A 13315-nucleotide genomic window follows, 5' to 3' on the forward strand; every position below is an offset into this window, starting at 1 on the left:
TCAAAATTTTTCCACAATACCTGACGAACATTTAATTTTTGGGCTTCCGTGGCGCAATGGTTAGCGCGTTCGGCTGTTAACCGAAAGGTTGGTGGTTCGAGCCCACCCGGGAGCGGTGTTGTGAAATCTCATATGTAACGTAAAAATCCAAACTTTTTCCACAATACCTGACGAACATTTAATCGTTGGGCTTCCGTTGCGCAATGGTTAACGCCGTCGGCTGTTACCGAAAGGTTGGTGGTTCGAGCCCATCCGGGAGCGGTGTTGTGAGGTCTTAGATGTAACGTAAAATTAAGAGTTTTTTAAAAATAACTGACGAACATTTAATTTTTGGGCTTCCTTGGCGCAATGGTTAGAGCGTTCAGCTGTTATTCAAAAGGTTTGTGGTTCGAGCCCATCCGGGAGCGGTGTTGTGAAGTCTCAGATGTGACGTAAAAAGTCAAAGTTTTTCCACAATACCTGACGACCATTTCATTTCTGAGCTTCCTTGTCTCCATGGTTAGCGTGTTCGGATGTTAACCTTAAGGTTGGTGGTTCGAGCCCACCCGGGAGCAGTGTTGTGAAGTCTCAAATGTAACGTAAAAAGTCAAAGTTTTTCCACATACCTGACGACCATTTAATTTTTGAGCTTCCGTGGCGCAATGGTTAGCGCGTTCGGCTGTTAACCGAAAGGTTGGTGGTTCGAACCCATCCGGGAGCGGTGTTGTGAGGTCTCAGATGTGACGTAAAAAGTCAAAGTTTTTCCACAATACCTGACGACCATTTCATTTCTGAGCTTCCGTGGCGCAATGGTTAGCGCGTTCGGCTGTTAACCGAAAGGTTGGTGGTTCGAGCCCATCCGGGAGCGGTGTTGTGAGGTCTTAGATGTAACGTAAAATTCAGAGTTTTTTAAAAATAACTGACGAACATTTAATTTTTGGGCTTCCGTGGCGCAATGGTTAGCGCGTTCGGCTGTTAACCGAAAGGTTGGTGGTTCGAGCCCATCCGGGAGCGGTAATGTGAGGTCTTAGATGTAACGTAAAATTCAGAGTTTTTTAAAAATACCTGACGAATATTTAATCTTTGGGCTTCCGTGGCGCAATGGTTAGCGCGTTCGGCTGTTAACCGAAAGGTTGGTGGTTCGAACCCACCCGGGATCGGTGTTGTGAGCTCTCACATGTAACGTAAAAAGCCAAAGTGTTTCCACAATAGCCGACGACCATTTAATTTTTGGGCTTCCGTTGCGCAATGGTTAACGCCGTCGGCTGTTAACCGAAAGGTTGGTGGTTCGAGCCCATCCGGGAGCTGTGTTGTGAGGTCTTAGATGTAACGTAAAATTCAGAGTTTTTTAATAATAACTGACGAACATTTAATTTTTGGGCTTCCGTGGCGCAATGGTTAGAGCGTTCAGCTGTTATTCAAAAGGTTTGTGGTTCGAGCCCATCCGGGAGCGGTGTTGTGAAGTCTCAGATGTGACGTAAAAAGTCAAAGTTTTTCCACAATACCTGACGAACATTTAATCTTTGGGCTTCCGTTGCACAATGGTTAACGCCGTCGGCTGTTAACCGAAAGGTTGGTGGTTCGAGCCCATCCGGGAGCGGTGTTGTGAGGTCTTAGATGTAACTTAAAATTCAGAGTTTTTTAAAAATAACTGACGAACATTTAATTTTTGGGCTTCCGTGGTGCAATGGTTAGAGCGTTCAGCTGTTATTCAAAAGGTTTGTGGTTCGAGCCCATCCGGGAGCGGTGTTGTGAAGTCTCAGATGTGACGTAAAAAGTCAAAGTTTTTCCACAATACCTGACGACCATTTCATTTCTGAGCTTCCTTGTCTCCATGGTTAGCGTGTTCGGATGTTAACCTTAAGGTTGGTGGTTCGAGCCCACCCGGGAGCAGTGTTGTGAAGTCTCAAATGTAACGTAAAAAGTCAAAGTTTTTCCACATACCTGACGACCATTTAATTTTGAGCTTCCGTGGCGCAATGGTTAGCGCGTTCGGCTGTTAACCGAAAGGTTGGTGGTTCAAGCCCATCCGGGAGCGGTGTTGTGAGGTCTCAGATGTGACGTAAAAAGTCAAAGTTTTTCCACAATACCTGACGACCATTTCATTTCTGAGCTTCCTTGGCGCAATGGTTAGCGCGTTCGGCTGTTAACCGAAAGGTTGGTGGTTCGAGCCCATCCGTGAGCGGTGTTGTGAGGTCTTAGATGTAACGTAAAAAGTCAAAGTTTTTCCACAATACCTGACGAACATTTAATCTTTGGGCTTCCGTGGCGCAATGGTTAGCGCGTTCGGCTGTTAACCGAAAGGTTGGTGGTTCGAGCCCATCCGTGAGCGGTGTTGTGAGGTCTTAGATGTGACGTAAAAAGTCAAAATTTTTCCACAATACCTGACGAACATTTAATTTTTGGGCTTCCGTGGCGCAATGGTTAGCGCGTTCGGCTGTTAACCGAAAGGTTGGTGGTTCGAGCCCACCCGGGAGCGGTGTTGTGAAATCTCATATGTAACGTAAAAATCCAAACTTTTTCCACAATACCTGACGAACATTTAATCGTTGGGCTTCCGTTGCGCAATGGTTAACGCCGTCGGCTGTTACCGAAAGGTTGGTGGTTCGAGCCCATCCGGGAGCGGTGTTGTGAGGTCTTAGATGTAACGTAAAATTAAGAGTTTTTTAAAAATAACTGACGAACATTTAATTTTTGGGCTTCCTTGGCGCAATGGTTAGAGCGTTCAGCTGTTATTCAAAAGGTTTGTGGTTCGAGCCCATCCGGGAGCGGTGTTGTGAAGTCTCAGATGTGACGTAAAAAGTCAAAGTTTTTCCACAATACCTGACGACCATTTCATTTCTGAGCTTCCTTGTCTCCATGGTTAGCGTGTTCGGATGTTAACCTTAAGGTTGGTGGTTCGAGCCCACCCGGGAGCAGTGTTGTGAAGTCTCAAATGTAACGTAAAAAGTCAAAGTTTTTCCACATACCTGACGACCATTTAATTTTTGAGCTTCCGTGGCGCAATGGTTAGCGCGTTCGGCTGTTAACCGAAAGGTTGGTGGTTCGAACCCATCCGGGAGCGGTGTTGTGAGGTCTCAGATGTGACGTAAAAAGTCAAAGTTTTTCCACAATACCTGACGACCATTTCATTTCTGAGCTTCCGTGGCGCAATGGTTAGCGCGTTCGGCTGTTAACCGAAAGGTTGGTGGTTCGAGCCCATCCGGGAGCGGTGTTGTGAGGTCTTAGATGTAACGTAAAATTCAGAGTTTTTTAAAAATAACTGACGAACATTTAATTTTTGGGCTTCCGTGGCGCAATGGTTAGCGCGTTCGGCTGTTAACCGAAAGGTTGGTGGTTCGAGCCCATCCGGGAGCGGTAATGTGAGGTCTTAGATGTAACGTAAAATTCAGAGTTTTTTAAAAATACCTGACGAATATTTAATCTTTGGGCTTCCGTGGCGCAATGGTTAGCGCGTTCGGCTGTTAACCGAAAGGTTGGTGGTTCGAACCCACCCGGGATCGGTGTTGTGAGCTCTCACATGTAACGTAAAAAGCCAAAGTGTTTCCACAATAGCCGACGACCATTTAATTTTTGGGCTTCCGTTGCGCAATGGTTAACGCCGTCGGCTGTTAACCGAAAGGTTGGTGGTTCGAGCCCATCCGGGAGCTGTGTTGTGAGGTCTTAGATGTAACGTAAAATTCAGAGTTTTTTAATAATAACTGACGAACATTTAATTTTTGGGCTTCCGTGGCGCAATGGTTAGAGCGTTCAGCTGTTATTCAAAAGGTTTGTGGTTCGAGCCCATCCGGGAGCGGTGTTGTGAAGTCTCAGATGTGACGTAAAAAGTCAAAGTTTTTCCACAATACCTGACGAACATTTAATCTTTGGGCTTCCGTTGCACAATGGTTAACGCCGTCGGCTGTTAACCGAAAGGTTGGTGGTTCGAGCCCATCCGGGAGCGGTGTTGTGAGGTCTTAGATGTAACTTAAAATTCAGAGTTTTTTAAAAATAACTGACGAACATTTAATTTTTGGGCTTCCGTGGTGCAATGGTTAGAGCGTTCAGCTGTTATTCAAAAGGTTTGTGGTTCGAGCCCATCCGGGAGCGGTGTTGTGAAGTCTCAGATGTGACGTAAAAAGTCAAAGTTTTTCCACAATACCTGACGACCATTTCATTTCTGAGCTTCCTTGTCTCCATGGTTAGCGTGTTCGGATGTTAACCTTAAGGTTGGTGGTTCGAGCCCACCCGGGAGCAGTGTTGTGAAGTCTCAAATGTAACGTAAAAAGTCAAAGTTTTTCCACATACCTGACGACCATTTAATTTTGAGCTTCCGTGGCGCAATGGTTAGCGCGTTCGGCTGTTAACCGAAAGGTTGGTGGTTCAAGCCCATCCGGGAGCGGTGTTGTGAGGTCTCAGATGTGACGTAAAAAGTCAAAGTTTTTCCACAATACCTGACGACCATTTCATTTCTGAGCTTCCTTGGCGCAATGGTTAGCGCGTTCGGCTGTTAACCGAAAGGTTGGTGGTTCGAGCCCATCCGTGAGCGGTGTTGTGAGGTCTTAGATGTAACGTAAAAAGTCAAAGTTTTTCCACAATACCTGACGAACATTTAATCTTTGGGCTTCCGTGGCGCAATGGTTAGCGCGTTCGGCTGTTAACCGAAAGGTTGGTGGTTCGAGCCCATCCGTGAGCGGTGTTGTGAGGTCTTAGATGTGACGTAAAAAGTCAAAATTTTTCCACAATACCTGACGAACATTTAATTTTTGGGCTTCCGTGGCGCAATGGTTAGCGCGTTCGGCTGTTAACCGAAAGGTTGGTGGTTCGAGCCCACCCGGGAGCGGTGTTGTGAAATCTCATATGTAACGTAAAAATCCAAACTTTTTCCACAATACCTGACGAACATTTAATCGTTGGGCTTCCGTTGCGCAATGGTTAACGCCGTCGGCTGTTACCGAAAGGTTGGTGGTTCGAGCCCATCCGGGAGCGGTGTTGTGAGGTCTTAGATGTAACGTAAAATTCAGAGTTTTTTAAAAATAACTGACGAACATTTAATTTTTGGGCTTCCTTGGCGCAATGGTTAGAGCGTTCAGCTGTTATTCAAAAGGTTTGTGGTTCGAGCCCATCCGGGAGCGGTGTTGTGAAGTCTCAGATGTGACGTAAAAAGTCAAAGTTTTTCCACAATACCTGACGACCATTTCATTTCTGAGCTTCCTTGTCTCCATGGTTAGCGTGTTCGGATGTTAACCTTAAGGTTGGTGGTTCGAGCCCACCCGGGAGCAGTGTTGTGAAGTCTCAAATGTAACGTAAAAAGTCAAAGTTTTTCCACATACCTGACGACCATTTAATTTTTGAGCTTCCGTGGCGCAATGGTTAGCGCGTTCGGCTGTTAACCGAAAGGTTGGTGGTTCGAGCCCATCCGGGAGCGGTGTTGTGAGGTCTCAGATGTGACGTAAAAAGTCAAAGTTTTTCCACAATACCTGACGACCATTTCATTTCTGAGCTTCCGTGGCGCAATGGTTAGCGCGTTCGGCTGTTAACCGAAAGGTTGGTGGTTCGAGCCCATCCGGGAGCGGTGTTGTGAGGTCTTAGATGTAACGTAAAAAGTCAAAGTTTTTCCACAATACCTGACGAACATTTAATCTTTGGGCTTCCGTGGCGCAATGGTTAGCGCGTTCGGCTGTTAACCGAAAGGTTGGTGGTTCGAGCCCATCCGTGAGCGGTGTTGTGAGGTCTTAGATGTGACGTAAAAAGTCAAAATTTTTCCACAATACCTGACGAACATTTAATTTTTGGGCTTCCGTGGCGCAATGGTTAGCGCGTTCGGCTGTTAACCGAAAGGTTGGTGGTTCGAGCCCACCCGGGAGCGGTGTTATGAAATCTCATATGTAACGTAAAAATCCAAACTTTTTCCACAATACCTGACGAACATTTAATCGTTGGGCTTCCGTTGCGCAATGGTTAACGCCGTCGGCTGTTACCGAAAGGTTGGTGGTTCGAGCCCATCCGGGAGCGGTGTTGTGAGGTCTTAGATGTAACGTAAAATTCAGAGTTTTTTAAAAATAACTGACGAACATTTAATTTTTGGGCTTCCTTGGCGCAATGGTTAGAGCGTTCAGCTGTTATTCAAAAGGTTTGTGGTTCGAGCCCATCCGGGAGCGGTGTTGTGAAGTCTCAGATGTGACGTAAAAAGTCAAAGTTTTTCCACAATACCTGACGACCATTTCATTTCTGAGCTTCCTTGTCTCCATGGTTAGCGTGTTCGGATGTTAACCTTAAGGTTGGTGGTTCGAGCCCACCCGGGAGCAGTGTTGTGAAGTCTCAAATGTAACGTAAAAAGTCAAAGTTTTTCCACATACCTGACGACCATTTAATTTTTGAGCTTCCGTGGCGCAATGGTTAGCGCGTTCGGCTGTTAACCGAAAGGTTGGTGGTTCGAGCCCATCCGGGAGCGGTGTTGTGAGGTCTCAGATGTGACGTAAAAAGTCAAAGTTTTTCCACAATACCTGACGACCATTTCATTTCTGAGCTTCCGTGGCGCAATGGTTAGCGCGTTCGGCTGTTAACCGAAAGGTTGGTGGTTCGAGCCCATCCGGGAGCGGTGTTGTGAGGTCTTAGATGTAACGTAAAAAGTCAAAGTTTTTCCACAATACCTGACGAACATTTAATCTTTGGGCTTCCGTGGCGCAATGGTTAGCGCGTTCGGCTGTTAACCGAAAGGTTGGTGGTTCGAGCCCATCCGTGAGCGGTGTTGTGAGGTCTTAGATGTGACGTAAAAAGTCAAAATTTTTCCACAATACCTGACGAACATTTAATTTTTGGGCTTCCGTGGCGCAATGGTTAGCGCGTTCGGCTGTTAACCGAAAGGTTGGTGGTTCGAGCCCACCCGGGAGCGGTGTTGTGAAATCTCATATGTAACGTAAAAATCCAAACTTTTTCCACAATACCTGACGAACATTTAATCGTTGGGCTTCCGTTGCGCAATGGTTAACGCCGTCGGCTGTTACCGAAAGGTTGGTGGTTCGAGCCCATCCGGGAGCGGTGTTGTGAGGTCTTAGATGTAACGTAAAATTCAGAGTTTTTTAAAAATAACTGACGAACATTTAATTTTTGGGCTTCCTTGGCGCAATGGTTAGAGCGTTCAGCTGTTATTCAAAAGGTTTGTGGTTCGAGCCCATCCGGGAGCGGTGTTGTGAAGTCTCAGATGTGACGTAAAAAGTCAAAGTTTTTCCACAATACCTGACGACCATTTCATTTCTGAGCTTCCTTGTCTCCATGGTTAGCGTGTTCGGATGTTAACCTTAAGGTTGGTGGTTCGAGCCCACCCGGGAGCAGTGTTGTGAAGTCTCAAATGTAACGTAAAAAGTCAAAGTTTTTCCACATACCTGACGACCATTTAATTTTTGAGCTTCCGTGGCGCAATGGTTAGCGCGTTCGGCTGTTAACCGAAAGGTTGGTGGTTCGAGCCCATCCGGGAGCGGTGTTGTGAGGTCTCAGATGTGACGTAAAAAGTCAAAGTTTTTCCACAATACCTGACGACCATTTCATTTCTGAGCTTCCTTGGCGCAATGGTTAGCGCGTTCGGCTGTTAACCGAAAGGTTGGTGGTTCGAGCCCATCCGTGAGCGGTGTTGTGAGGTCTTAGATGTAACGTAAAAAGTCAAAGTTTTTCCACAATACCTGACGAACATTTAATCTTTGGGCTTCCGTGGCGCAATGGTTAGCGCGTTCGGCTGTTAACCGAAAGGTTGGTGGTTCGAGCCCATCCGTGAGCGGTGTTGTGAGGTCTTAGATGTGACGTAAAAAGTCAAAATTTTTCCACAATACCTGACGAACATTTAATTTTTGGGCTTCCGTGGCGCAATGGTTAGCGCGTTCGGCTGTTAACCGAAAGGTTGGTGGTTCGAGCCCACCCGGGAGCGGTGTTGTGAAATCTCATATGTAACGTAAAAATCCAAACTTTTTCTACAATACCTGACGAACATTTAATCGTTGGGCTTCCGTTGCGCAATGGTTAACGCCGTCGGCTGTTACCGAAAGGTTGGTGGTTCGAGCCCATCCGGGAGCGGTGTTGTGAGGTCTTAGATGTAACGTAAAATTCAGAGTTTTTTAAAAATAACTGACGAACATTTAATTTTTGGGCTTCCTTGGCGCAATGGTTAGAGCGTTCAGCTGTTATTCAAAAGGTTTGTGGTTCGAGCCCATCCGGGAGCGGTGTTGTGAAGTCTCAGATGTGACGTAAAAAGTCAAAGTTTTTCCACAATACCTGACGACCATTTCATTTCTGAGCTTCCTTGTCTCCATGGTTAGCGTGTTCGGATGTTAACCTTAAGGTTGGTGGTTCGAGCCCACCCGGGAGCAGTGTTGTGAAGTCTCAAATGTAACGTAAAAAGTCAAAGTTTTTCCACATACCTGACGACCATTTAATGTTTGAGCTTCCGTGGCGCAATGGTTAGCGCGTTCGGCTGTTAACCGAAAGGTTGGTGGTTCGAGCCCATCCGGGAGCGGTGTTGTGAGGTCTCAGATGTGACGTAAAAAGTCAAAGTTTTTCCACAATACCTGACGACCATTTCATTTCTGAGCTTCCGTGGCGCAATGGTTAGCGCGTTCGGCTGTTAACCGAAAGGTTGGTGGTTCGAGCCCATCCGGGAGCGGTGTTGTGAGGTCTTAGATGTAACGTAAAATTCAGAGTTTTTTAAAAATAACTGACGAACATTTAATTTTTGGGCTTCCGTGGCGCAATGGTTAGCGCGTTCGGCTGTTAACCGAAAGGTTGGTGGTTCGAGCCCATCCGGGAGCGGTAATGTGAGGTCTTAGATGTAACGTAAAATTCAGAGTTTTTTAAAAATACCTGACGAACATTTAATCTTTGGGCTTCCGTGGCGCAATGGTTAGCGCGTTCGGCTGTTAACCGAAAGGTTGGTGGTTCGAACCCACCCGGGATCGGTGTTGTGAGCTCTCACATGTAACGTAAAAAGCCAAAGTGTTTCCACAATAGCCGACGACCATTTAATTTTTGGGCTTCCGTTGCGCAATGGTTAACGCCGTCGGCTGTTAACCGAAAGGTTGGTGGTTCGAGCCCATCCGGGAGCTGTGTTGTGAGGTCTTAGATGTAACGTAAAATTCAGAGTTTTTTAATAATAACTGACGAACATTTAATTTTTGGGCTTCCGTGGCGCAATGGTTAGAGCGTTCAGCTGTTATTCAAAAGGTTTGTGGTTCGAGCCCATCCGGGAGCGGTGTTGTGAAGTCTCAGATGTGACGTAAAAAGTCAATGTTTTTCCACAATACCTGACGAACATTTAATCTTTGGGCTTCCGTTAAGCAATGGTTAACGCCGTCGGCTGTTAACCGAAAGGTTGGTGGTTTGAGCCCATCCGGGAGCGGTGTTGTGAGGTCTTAGATGTAACGTAAAATTCAGAGTTTTTTAAAAATAACTGACGAACATTTAATTTTTGGGCTTCCGTGGCGCAATGGTTAGCGCGTTCTGCTGTTAACCGAGAGGTTGGTGGTTCGAGCCCATCCGGGAGCGGTAATGTGAGGTCTTAGATGTAACGTAAAATTCAGAGTTTTTTAAAAATACCTGACGAACATTTAATCTTTGGGCTTCCGTGGCGCAATGGTTAGCGCGTTCGGCTGTTAACCGAAAGGTTGGTGGTTCGAGCCCACCCGGGATCGGTGTTGTGAGCTCTCACATGTAATAAAAAAGCCAAAGTGTTTCCACAATAGCCGACGACCATTTAATTTTTGGGCTTCCGTTGCGCAATGGTTAACGCCGTCGGCTGTTAACCGAAAGGTTGGTGGTTCGAGCCCATCCGGGAGCTGTGTTGTGAGGTCTTAGATGTAACGTAAAATTCAGAGTTTTTTAAAAATAACTGACGAACATTTAATTTTTGGGCTTCCGTGGCGCAATGGTTAGAGCGTTCAGCTGTTATTCAAAAGGTTTGTGGTTCGAGCCAATCCGGGAGCGGTGTTGTGAAGTCTGAGATGTGACGTAAAAAGTCAAAGTTTTTCCACAATACCTGACGAAAATTTAATCTTTGGGCTTCCGTGGCGCAATGGTTAGCGCGTTCGGCTGTTAACCGAAAGGTTGGTGGTTCGAGCCCACCCGGGAGCGGTGTTGTGAGATCTCACATGTAACGTAAAAATCCAAAGTTTTTCCACAATACCTGACGAACATTTAATCTTTGGGCTTCCGTTGCGCAATGGTTAACGCCGTCGGCTGTTAACCGAAAGGTTGGTGGTTTGAGCCCATCCGGGAGCGGTGTTGTGAGGTCTTAGATGTAACGTAAAATTCAGAGTTTTTTAAAAATAACTGACGAATATTAAATTTTTTGGCTTCCGTGGCGCAATGTTTAGAGCGTTCAGCTGTTATTCAAAAGGTTTGTGGTTCGAGCCCATCCGGGAGCGGTAATGTGAGGTCTTAGATGTAACGTAAAATTCAGAGTTTTTTAAAAATTCCTTACGAACATTTAATCTTTGGGCTTCCGTGGCGCAATGGTTATAGCGTTCAGATGTTATTCAAAAGGTTTGTGGTTCGAGCCCATCCGGGAGCGGTGTTGTGAAGTCTCAGATGTGACGTAAAAAGTCAAAGTTTTTCCACAATACCTGACGAACATTTAATCTTTGGGCTTCCGTTGCGCAATGGTTAACGCCGTCGGCTGTTAACCGAAAGGTTGGTGGTTCGAGCCCATCCGGGAGCGGTAATGTGAGGTCTTAGATGTAACGTAAAATTCAGAGTTTTTTAAAAATACCTGACGAACATTTAATCTTTGGGCTTCCGTGGCGCAATGGTTAGCGCGTTCGGCTGTTAACCGAAAGGTTGGTGGTTCGAGCCCACCCGGGATCGGTGTTGTGAGCTCTCACATGTAACGTAAAAAGCCAAAGTGTTTCCACAATAGCCGACGACCATTTAATTTTTGGGCTTCCGTTGCGCAATGGTTAACGCCGTCGGCTGTTAACCGAAAGGTTGGTGGTTCGAGCCCATCTGGGAGCTGTGTTGTGAGGTCTTAGATGTAACGTAAAATTCAGAGTTTTTTAAAAATAACTGACGAAAATTTAATTTTTGGGCTTCCGTGGCGCAATGGTTAGAGCGTTCAGCTGTTATTCAAAAGGTTTGTGGTTCGAGCCAATCCGGGAGCGGTGTTGTGAAGTCTCAGATTTGACGTAAAAAGTCAAAGTTTTTCCACAATACCTGACGAACATTTAATCTTTGGGCTTCCGTGGCGCAATGGTTAGCGCGTTCGGCTGTTAACCGAAAGGTTGGAGGTTCGAGCCCACCCGGGAGCGGTGTTGTGAGATCTCACATGTAACGTAAAAATCCAAAGTTTTTCCACAATACCTGACGAACATTTAATCTTTGGGCTTCCGTTGCGCAATGGTTAACGCCGTCGGCTGTTAACCGAAAGGTTGGTGGTTTGAGCCCATCCGGGAGCGGTGTTGTGAGGTCTTAGATGTAACGTAAAATTCAGAGTTTTTTAAAAATTCCTGACGAATATTTAATCTTTGGGCTTCCGTGGCGCAATGGTTAGCGCGTTCGGCTCTTAACCGAAAGGTTGGTGGTTCGAGCCCACCCGGGAGCGGTGTTGTGAGCTCTCACATGTAACGTAAAAAGCCAAAGTGTTTCCACAATAGCCGACGACCATTTAATTTTTGGGCTTCCGTGGCGCAATGGTTAGCGCGTTCGGCTGTTAACCGAAAGGTTGGTGGTTCGAGCCCATCCGGGAGCGGTGTTGTGAGGTCTTAGATGTAACGTAAAATTCAGAGTTTTTTAAAAATAACTGACGAACATTTAATCTTTGGGCTTCCGTGGCGCAATGGTTAGAGCGTTCAGCTGTTATTCAAAAGGTTTGTGGTTCGAGCCCATCCGGGAGCGGTGTTGTGAAGTGTCAGATGTGACGTAAAAAGTCAAAGTTTTTCCACAATACCTGACGAACATTTAATCTTTGGGCTTCCGTTGCACAATGGTTAACGCCGTCGGCTGTTAACCGAAAGGTTGGTGGTTCGAGCCCATCCGGGAGCGGTGTTGTGAGGTCTTAGATGTAACGTAAAATTCAGAGTTTTTTAAAAATAACTGACGAACATTTAATTTTTGGTCTTCCGTGGCGCATTGGTTAGAGCGTTCAGATGTTATTCAAAAGGTTTGTGGTTCGAGCCCACCCGGGAGCGGTGTTGTGAAGTCTAAGATAAGACGTAAAAAGTCAAAGTTTTTCCACAATACCTGACGAACATTTAATCTTTGGGCTTCCGTGGCGCAATGGTTAGCGCGTTCGGCTGTTAACCGAAAGGTTGGTGGTTCGAGCCCACTCGGGAGCGGTGTTGTGAGATCTCACATGTAACGTAAAAATCCAAAGTTTTTCCACAATACCTGACGAACATTTAATCTTTGGGCTTCCGTTGCGCAATGGTTAACGCCGTCGGCTGTTAACCGAAAGGTTGGTGGTTCGAGCTCATCCGGGAGCGGTGTTGTGAGGTCGTAGATGTAACGTAAAATTCAGAGTTTTTTAAAAATACCTGACGAACATTTAATCTTTGGGCTTCTGTGGCGCAATGGTTACTGCGTTCGGCCGTTAACCGAAAGGTTGGTGGTTCGAGCCCATCCGGGAGCGGTGTTGTGAGGTCTCAGATGTAACGTAAAAATCCAAAGTTTTTCCACAATACCTGACGAACATTTAATCTTTGGGCTTCCGTTGCGCAATGGTTAACGCCGTCGGCTGTTAACCGAAAGGTTGGTGGTTCGAGCTCATCCGGGAGCGGTGTTGTGAGGTCGTAGATGTAACGTAAAATTCAGAGTTTTTTAAAAATACCTGACGAACATTTAATCTTTGGGCTTCTGTGGCGCAATGGTTACTGCGTTCGGCTGTTAACCGAAAGTTTGGTGGTTCGAGCCCACCCGGGAGCGGTGTTATGAGGTGTCAGATGTAACGCAAAATATAAAAGTATTTCCACAATACCTGACGACCATTTAATTTTTGGGCTTCGGTGGCGCAATGGTTAGCGCGTTCGGCTGTTAACCGAAAGGTTGGTGGTTCGAGCCCACCCGGGAGCGGTGTTATGAGGTGTCAGATGTAACGCAAAATATAAAAGTATTTCCACAATACCTGACGACCATTTAATTTTTAGGCTTCCGTGGCGTAATGGCTGGCTCGTTCGGCTGTAATCCGAAAGGTTGGTGGTTCGAGCCCATCCGGGAACGGTGTAGTGAGGTCTCAGATGTAACTTAAGAAGTCATAGTTTTCCACAATACCTGACGGCCATTTAATTTTTAGGCTTCTGTGGCGCGATGGTTAGGTTAGGGCGTTCGGCTGTTAACCGAAAGGTTGGTGGTTAGATCCCATGCTCGAGAGTTAGTGTGAAAT

General features: G+C 46.2%; 8 non-coding genes across 8 annotated transcripts; all 8 read left to right on the top strand.

Moving 5' to 3' along the window:
* Positions 1–42: 42 nt before the first annotated feature.
* TRNAN-GUU (transfer RNA asparagine (anticodon GUU)) lies at positions 43–115 on the top strand. Its single transcript has one exon. It is a non-coding gene; the product is annotated as a tRNA-Asn (tRNA).
* Positions 116–2385: 2270 nt separating this feature from the next.
* TRNAN-GUU (transfer RNA asparagine (anticodon GUU)) lies at positions 2386–2458 on the top strand. The gene has a single exon. It is a non-coding gene; the product is annotated as a tRNA-Asn (tRNA).
* A 2270-nt stretch (positions 2459–4728) lies between these two features.
* On the top strand, positions 4729–4801 carry TRNAN-GUU (transfer RNA asparagine (anticodon GUU)). The gene has a single exon. It is a non-coding gene; the product is annotated as a tRNA-Asn (tRNA).
* Positions 4802–5754: 953 nt separating this feature from the next.
* TRNAN-GUU (transfer RNA asparagine (anticodon GUU)) lies at positions 5755–5827 on the top strand. Its single transcript has one exon. It is a non-coding gene; the product is annotated as a tRNA-Asn (tRNA).
* Positions 5828–6780: 953 nt separating this feature from the next.
* Positions 6781–6853, top strand: TRNAN-GUU (transfer RNA asparagine (anticodon GUU)). The gene has a single exon. It is a non-coding gene; the product is annotated as a tRNA-Asn (tRNA).
* A 953-nt stretch (positions 6854–7806) lies between these two features.
* Positions 7807–7879, top strand: TRNAN-GUU (transfer RNA asparagine (anticodon GUU)). Its single transcript has one exon. It is a non-coding gene; the product is annotated as a tRNA-Asn (tRNA).
* Positions 7880–10001: 2122 nt separating this feature from the next.
* Positions 10002–10074, top strand: TRNAN-GUU (transfer RNA asparagine (anticodon GUU)). Its single transcript has one exon. It is a non-coding gene; the product is annotated as a tRNA-Asn (tRNA).
* A 1392-nt stretch (positions 10075–11466) lies between these two features.
* Positions 11467–11539, top strand: TRNAK-CUU (transfer RNA lysine (anticodon CUU)). The gene has a single exon. It is a non-coding gene; the product is annotated as a tRNA-Lys (tRNA).
* The last annotated feature ends 1776 nt before the right edge of the window (positions 11540–13315 follow it).

Source organism: Phalangium opilio, unplaced genomic scaffold (assembly GCF_054372755.1).
Source record: "Phalangium opilio isolate 3A_F unplaced genomic scaffold, DU_Popi_V2 ptg000352l_1, whole genome shotgun sequence".
Classification (NCBI taxonomy): Eukaryota; Metazoa; Arthropoda; class Arachnida; order Opiliones; family Phalangiidae; genus Phalangium; species Phalangium opilio.